Below are 7,959 nucleotides of genomic sequence, written 5' to 3'. Positions count from 1 at the left end.
GTAAACATTTTGAATCAATTCAGGACATATAGGTGTTACAGTTGAGTGGGCCAGAAATAGTCCAGGTTCTTGTGTACCACAAGGAAAGAACTGCCAAGCGTACACCTTGTAGTGTGCCATAAGTAGCGACGTCTATAGAAGATCACAGGATGGCAGCAGGAATAGGGAGAGGGAAGGGTGAAGGGGAAAAGAGGGTGAAAGGAAAAAGGGACTCAAGTGCAGAGGGGGAAAGGGGGCGAAATGACCAAGGGAAAAGGGCCCTTGGTAACTCAGGCATCCACTACTTACAGGGTCAGAGACTCTGGCCCTAGGTGGCTCCTACTGTCTTACTAACTTCAGCTCTCTGCCACCTCCGGCACTGTGGCCTCCTGAGTTTAAAGCCAGACAGTCATTAGTGTGGTGTGGCCTTTACAGCTGAGCAGAGGGAAGGGAGTGACTCAGCTCCTTTGTTTCTAACGGTACTACAGGCGGCTGCAGCAGGCACAAGAGACACCCATGAAAGAGCACTTCCAGAACTGCTTCCGAGAATGGCAAGAACAATGGGATAAGTGTGTTCAACATGAGGGGGATGATTTTAAGGGGAATTAATGGTACTGTATCTTTTGCTATAATAAATTTTTAAAAATGAGATGTTCAGGGCTGGGGGTTTAGCTTGCTGCCTGCGTCACAAGCAAAAGGTCCTGAGTTTGATCCTCAGTACCAAAAAAATATATATTCACCATATTCTTTGATCACACTGTTATATTAATAGACCCCCTTGGGCTGGGGACATTGCTCAGTGGCACCGCGCCTGCCTGGCAAGTGCAAGGTCTTGAGTTCGATTCCCAGTACTGGAAGAAAACAATTATATTAATAGATCCTCCTTGCGGTGCCCCTTTCTGTCCCCATTGCCCCTGTCGGTGCCTGGAGGAGAGGAGACCTCCCAGGGACTTGTTCTCTCCAGATCTGAAAGAAAACTGAGTCTGCTGGCAGAACCCATGAGCCTCAGCAGGGGGCGCTGAGCCTCTCAGATGTCCCAGGGTGCTTTGAGGAATCATGGAGAATCAAGGCTAGCGCTCTTGATTTTAACAATTCATAAATCGGATAAACTGAAGGCCAATGAACTTAGTGTCCATCCTGAGCATAAGGATCAATGGCAACTCCTTAGGAAATGTCTTTGATAGTTTTCCTACATGTAGCACCTGGGGTGAATGCTTTGCTATAACATCTTGACTTCTGACATTCATTTGATTATTTTTCATGAAATCCCTATGGACAAGACAGTGACAGTAAAGCTTCTGCAGCCTGAAGCTACATCTCGGTGGAAGGGGACACCACCTGCTCATGGCTACACAGCTCCTTGGGGCCAGGGCTGGAGTGGGTGTGCAGGCTTCGTGTCCCAGGCAAAGGCTCCTTCCACTGCCCCGACTCCCGAGCACTGAGAGGTGGAACTGTGACAGCAGACAGGACGGCCTTGTCCCCGGGCATTCTCTGGCAGCATGCCAAGCAGTTCTGTCCTTGGCTTTAAACTCTTTCACATTCTATCAACAGCTTGGATAAGGCCGAAGATAACTGCTTATCAAGAGTGCAAATAACACCAGACTGGGAAGAAAGGCCAAAGTGCTGGGCCTGCAGCTTTGTGATCCAAAATTATCTCAACAGGAAGGAATGATTGGTCGAATCCAATGAGATAAAATTTAACAGGAATACATGTAAGGCCCTGCATTTAGCTCCAAAACTTGATTGCAAGAGGGTAGGATGAGGCTGGGAAACATGTCAAATCTTACCAGTAATCAAAGAAATGCAAATTAAAGCAACCACGAGATAATCAGTTTCCTCTATCGAGTTGGCAATGATTAAAAGGATGAAAATTCCCCATGTCGATGGCAAGGGATGGGGAAACGGCTCTCTTGTAAACGGCTTGTGGGTGTATAAACAAGATTGCCATTTCTGGAGAGTAATCTGGAAATGTATAGCAGAAACTATGAAATGCACCATTTGCCCCAGCAGCTTCATTTATGGAAATGTATCCAAAAAACAAGTATGAAAAGATTTACGCACAAGGATATTCATAAAAAGCACTGTTAAGGGAAAAAAAAACCCCACTCCTTGTGGGGGAGGGGGGTGTTCACTATGGAAGGAGAAGGCCTGGGAGCCTCAGGAGGGAACCCCGTAGCTACTGTCAAGTGTTTGGCATCATAAAGACAGGTATCAGGGCCTGGGTGGCTCCCGATGGCCAGACTTCCAAGAGCAGGACTGTCCTGTAAGAACAGGACTCAGAAAAAAAAGAAAGAAAAAAAAAAAGAACAGGACTCAGGAGAGACAGACTTGGCCCTAATACTACAAAGCAGATTCTAAGAGTTGGCTCTGTCCAAAGTCAGGATGGCGGCTGGTACACTCCTACGTCAAGGGGAGGGGCACAGTCAGAGTCCTTCCCGATTCGGGATGAAATGCTCAGACGATTCCTCCCCATTCCTCCCCAAACAGAGAGGTGTCACAGATTTGATGCATTAAACCATGGAAGACAGAGCCGCCGTAGGTGGAGCTCACATCCAGTTCCACCCCCACCCCCACCCCCCACCCCCCGGCCCCCGCCAAATTCCAGGAAACAAAGGAGAGGCCTTGGGACAGCTTCGAATCGAGTTCTTGTGAGAGCCTGTGGGATTGAACCCCTCACCTTACCCACACCCCTGGTCCTTTAGGAATCCTGGGTATCTGTGTACCAGTTGTAACTGAAGGGAACTGAAGCTGAACCAGAAGGAGAAACAAAAGGCGAATGCTGCTTCTCTTGACTCGTTGGCGCTGTATTTGGCTTTCAGAAGACAGACACAGGGCTGAGTGGTTCATTCCTCTGTTGACATTTCTCTTGGGTTGCTCTCATCCAAACTTTGTTTCAATCAACAATCATGTTTGTCTAAACTATATTACATCTGACACCCCCAAATAGGGAGCAGTTGGTAGTTGTTTCTTTTTCTTTTTGGTGGTACTGAGGATCAAACTCGGGTCCTTGCGCTTGCAAAGCAGGCAGCGAAACCACTGAGCTAAATCCCCAGCCCTCATCTCTTTTCTTTTCCTTTGGTTTTTTGAGACAGGATCTCACTATGTAACCCAGGCTGACCTTGAACTTTTGGTGATCCTCCTGCCTCAGCCTCCTAAGCACTGGATTACAGGTGTGCGCCACCATGCCTGGCTCAAAGTCATCTTTTCAGAAGACACCTCCTACCACACCAGTCCTCAAAACAGCCCCTGGTGCCCTCCAGGCCCAGAGGGACTGCTCTCCACCCAATCCCCAGTGTGGGTCCTGCCATTTCTTCTAAATTGTCAACTCCTTCAAGCCACAGGATTCCTGCCCACATTCTCCCCTCTGCCTGGAAAGTGCCCCTTGTCCCGTCTCATCTTCCAATGCATCCTTTGGATCTAAATTAATGTTATAAGCTGAACTGTGCTCCTTCTCCGGCCAAATTCATATGTGGAAGAATCCTCGGTATGTTAAAAGTGAATGTATCTGAAGATAGCACTGCCCGCCCCCCCTCTCCATACTGGGAATTGAAACTAGGGCCTTTGCACTGAGCTACATACCTGTCCTTTAAAAATTTTTTATTTCAGACAAGATCTCACTAAGCTGATACACTGCCCAGCCTGGGCTTGAACTTGTGATCCTCCTGTCTCAGCCTCTCAGAGTTCTGAGATTACAGGTGTGCATCATCTTCACTGGCTGGAGATAGCATCTTTAACAAGATAATTATACTAAAATGAGGCCTTAAAGCTGGCTAAGGTGGCACACACTGTATCCCAGCTACTCTGGAGGATGAATTACTTGAGTCCAAGAGTTTGACGAGGTTGTCATCATGAGACACACTCAGAGGAAATGCCACATGCGCTCACAGCGGGAAGGCAGCTGTCAGCAAGTGAAGGGGCAAGGCCTCAGCAGAAACTCAAACTGCTGCCCCTTGATCCAGGACTTCAGCCCCCAGAGCTCCAAGAACATAAATGTCTGTTGTTGCAGTCACCAGACTGCACCAGGAAAACACACACACACACACACACACACACACACACACACACATCTCACAGAAGCATGCACCCACCCCATGTGTCCCAGTTGTGAGCACCCATTTCCCCGGGCAACTCCATGGCTGCATTGTCACCATGTTGTTCCTGGTCCATAGCCGGGGGAGCCAGGAGCCCCAGCTTCTCCCTGTGGCTCTGGCAGCCAGTGCAGAGCTGATGGCTGCACAGGGAGACCTCAGGGAGACCTCAGGGATGCCGAGCACAAGGCTGGTCTGTGATGTCGCCCACGATAAAATGGAGAAACTGAGGTTCAGGAAGGCTAAGCAATAGCCTTAAAGTCACAAAACAGCCGAGAGGCAAAGGGGGCTGGAACGCAAGCACCTAAAGCCCCAGCTCTTCAGCACTGTGTGAGATGCGTGTACATATTCTCTCTACAGACCCTGAGGGAGCACCTGCCATGCACCAGGCTCTGCGAAGGAGCTGGGGACACAGCAATGACAGACAGACAAACCCCTGCCTTCCTGCAGAGAGGATATCACGTCAGATAAGGGAGTAAACTGTGTGTATATGACATATGTAAATAGTCAGGCCCCACAGAACCACCTTTCATTCAGTGACAGGCTGAGTATACGCTGGCGCTCCTGGAGACAAGCCCCAGAGGAGGTGAAGGAAGGAGCCTCTGGGTAATGAGAGGAGGAGATCCAGGCAGAACTAGAAGGAAGTTCAGTGTCCTGGGGGAAGACACGAACCTGGCTGGTGGCCAGTGTGGCTGGAGTTAGAAGAGCAAGGAGAGGCCCAGCGAGGTTCTCAGAGCCTGGTCATGGCCACTGTGAAATTCTGCCTTTTACTGTGAGTGAGATGGAAGCCTTTGGAAGGTTATATGCAGAGGAATCACCTGCCTTTTAACAGAATTACTTAGGCTGTTATGTGAACATAGACTGAGGGCAAGAGGGGTAAAAGTGTTGGAGCAGGGGGACCAGTTGGAGGCCATTACAATATATATGGCGTTGCTGGGGATTGAACCTAGAGTCCTGCGCATGCTCAGCAAGCACCTTGCTGCAGAGCTGTCCCCTCAGCCCCCAGTTGTGGATGTGTTATGAAGACAAAGCCAATAGGATTTGCTGACAAATTGGACATGGGCTGAAGCTTGGAGCTGAGAAGCCAGGATGGAGGTGCCATTACTGGAGGGTGGGTCCTGGGGAAATTCTTTCCAGGCTCTTGGTGTCCTGAACAAAGACTTGGACAAGACACACAGGAAAGGTAGCAGGGATGTCATTTATTGAAGGTGGAAAAGAAGTTCACAGTGCAGAGTGAGAGCGGGCCGGTGAGCAGGCTCCCAACAGCCCTGAGGTTAAGGGAAGGGAATTTTGTATATGGAATTCCTCAGTTTGGTTTCCCCCTTCTGCAAATAATGCACTGGGACAGTAGTCCTATCAAAAACTTACTTGGCCTGGCTCCAGATTTAAACTGTCCTATCCAAGACTCTGTTGATTTCTCTCTAGATGTAAATGAAGAATTGAAAATAGCACTTTTCTGATTGGTTCTGCGTGCAGTGCTTGGGGCTACAGAGTTAGCCTGGACCCTCTGGTCTGCCTCCGTCCTCTGGGGCTTTATGATCTTTGAGGCACCTTGCCCAGTTGTTTGTCCACTTTGCCCCAGCCTAACCTCCTACCTCAGAGCCATTCTCTGAGGTGAGAAAGTTTCCAGATGGCAGTAAAGTCATCAGCTTATAGATGGTCTTCCGAGCCATGAAACTGGATGAGAGTATCTGGAGAGTAAGTGAAGAGAGAAAAGTCCAAGAAGCCAGGGCAGCATGTAGAGTCTGGGAAAGAAGTGGAACCAACAGATAAGACAGAGAACAGGCCAGGGACCGAGGAAAAGTAAGTGTGGATGACCCCAAAAGCCAAGTGAAGAAAGTTTTACAAGGGGAGGATGAGAAACTGTATCAAATGTCATTGATTGAGCAAGGAGAACTGGAAAGAGATCAAGTGTGCCAGGAAAGGGCTCAGCAGAGAGGGAGGAGACAGCTAGACAACGAAGATGGACCCTCTTTCAAAGAGTACTTATATTCAGGAGAGAGAGAGAGAGAGAGAGAGAGAGGGATGGGGCCATGGAAGAATTTTATTTAAGAAGGGAAAAACAACATATTGACATGCTGATGGTACAACAAAGGCTTAAACGCTGGCCCTGTAGATGTCCAGTGGGTAATGAAAAGCAGGCTAAAGTCTGGCATCTCCGCCTTTGTTTTATAGCCTTTAAACTTCGGGCCAGATCCCTGCTCAGCACTGTCCCAAGCAAGGCATGTTAGTCACTTAAGGAGTTTCTGTCTAAAACCTGGTAAAACAGGATTTATTCACCCTGCCTATCTCACCCTCCCTTCAAGACTGAAGACAACAGTGAGGCATTTTCAGGGTTTGCAGGAATACCCAATTGCCAGCTTTTAGAGTGAGCTGCTCTAGATTCCCTGGGGTGAAGTCGCTAGTCATTGTCCTAGACCTGAGGTCAGAGCCAGAACGAGTCCTGGGGTAAGGATCAACCAGACCGGGGCTAGACCAAGCTCTAGTCTCCTGATCTTCCTGCCTGAAGCAATTTAGGTGATACATTTAAATCACACTGGGGCCTCCAGTATTACACAGACTCCGATTTGGGGCGGTTTGAATTTTTATTTTAACTGAACTATCCGATACTGACTTTTGGGCTCTGGGCCGGGCTATGGGGTTCCTGGGAATCACTTATTCCCTGAAGCCAAAGGGAGTCCAGTTTGCCAGGGAAACTTGCAAGAAGAGCGCCGCCCGGAGGGCTTACCGCGAGGGTTTGAACTGTCGCCAGCTTCAGCTGACCAGTTCTCCAATCCTATCTCAGGGGCGGTGCTCGACGCCCTGTCTCCACAGCAACTCCTTTGCCAGTAGTTGTGGGGATTCGGGTCTGCGGAGGCGCTGTAGGATGACGTCACGCACCCTGCCTTAGTACGCCCTGCTTTAGTAGATGGGACCCTTCCGACTGACAGGTATGAAAAGGGGCGCGGTCGCAGACACTGCGCATGTGCTACCTCAGGTTGGAGCAAGTGTATTGTCTGCTCTTCAACTCCTTGTCATGGGAGACCGCGTTTACCTCTTGCGGATGAATTTGAGGTCGGCCTGCCCTCGCTGCTGTGCTTTGAATCTTAGCCAGATAGTCAGGAGATGCTGCAGTTTCTGTCTGGCTTTTTTTTTTTCTCGGTCCCGCAGATGATTTGTCCACATCATCTTGTTTCTTCCATGCCCAGCGTTCCCTGTTTCCACAATGCCGCTCTCCAGTCTGAACATGCTGTTGAGCTCACAAATTGCTGTGGCCAGCAGGCTGCTTCTTGCAGCCCGTCTCCTTCCCAGGCCTGCACGCCTACGGAGTTGTGTATGGAGAAATCAGGAACCGTGCTGTTCAGCGCTGGTTCTCCAGCAAGGATAACCAGGCCCTGAATCTCCGCTCCAACTCAAGGACTTGAGCTTTTACATGCTAGGACCGGCGACTTCTGTTGATTGCTTGTGGGGCTTATTTTTAGCCATGATCCAGTCGACCTTGCTAAATAAATGAATTGGGGGAAAGTGAAGTGTGTGTCGTTGTTCTCAAACTCAGAATTCCTTTGCTCAATTATTGCTTCACAGACATTAAGTGAATAGCCAGTCTGTGCTGGGCGTGGTGTGGATTCCTGGGTAAAAGCAGTGGGGATGGCCGGGTCTCTGCCGTCAGCTGCAGACAGACAGCACAGGGCATTAGTTCAAGAAGTTTACTGAACACCAACCTTAACACAGTAAGGTTACAGTTACTGTGGCACAGTTAATTCCTGTTCACTGGAGAAATAAAATGGGATGTAGGGTCCAGCAGGAGGCTGGGAATCAATTTGAACCTTGGCTCTGCCCCCCCCCCCCAATCAGGAATCACACTCAGGACCTTGCGCTTGCCAGGCTGGCAAAGAGCCCAGCTTCTTACTTG

The 7,959-nt window shown here is 49.3% G+C and overlaps 1 long non-coding RNA gene across 1 annotated transcript; it reads left to right on the top strand.

The window, feature by feature from the left end:
- The first annotated feature begins 6,877 nt into the window (after nt 1-6,877).
- LOC147827375 (uncharacterized) lies at nt 6,878-7,576 on the top strand. Its single transcript, XR_015452526.1, has 2 exons — nt 6,878-6,997; nt 7,218-7,576. It is a non-coding gene; the product is annotated as an uncharacterized LOC147827375 (long non-coding RNA).
- The last annotated feature ends 383 nt before the right edge of the window (nt 7,577-7,959 follow it).

Source organism: Heterocephalus glaber, unplaced genomic scaffold (genome assembly GCF_053883595.1).
Source record: "Heterocephalus glaber isolate CG9 unplaced genomic scaffold, H.glaber_assembly_v1.0 deba00001447, whole genome shotgun sequence".
NCBI classification, from domain to species: domain Eukaryota; kingdom Metazoa; phylum Chordata; class Mammalia; order Rodentia; family Bathyergidae; genus Heterocephalus; species Heterocephalus glaber.
Note: the sequence above shows the minus strand (reverse complement) of the source record. Positions and strands in the feature narration are given on the sequence as shown.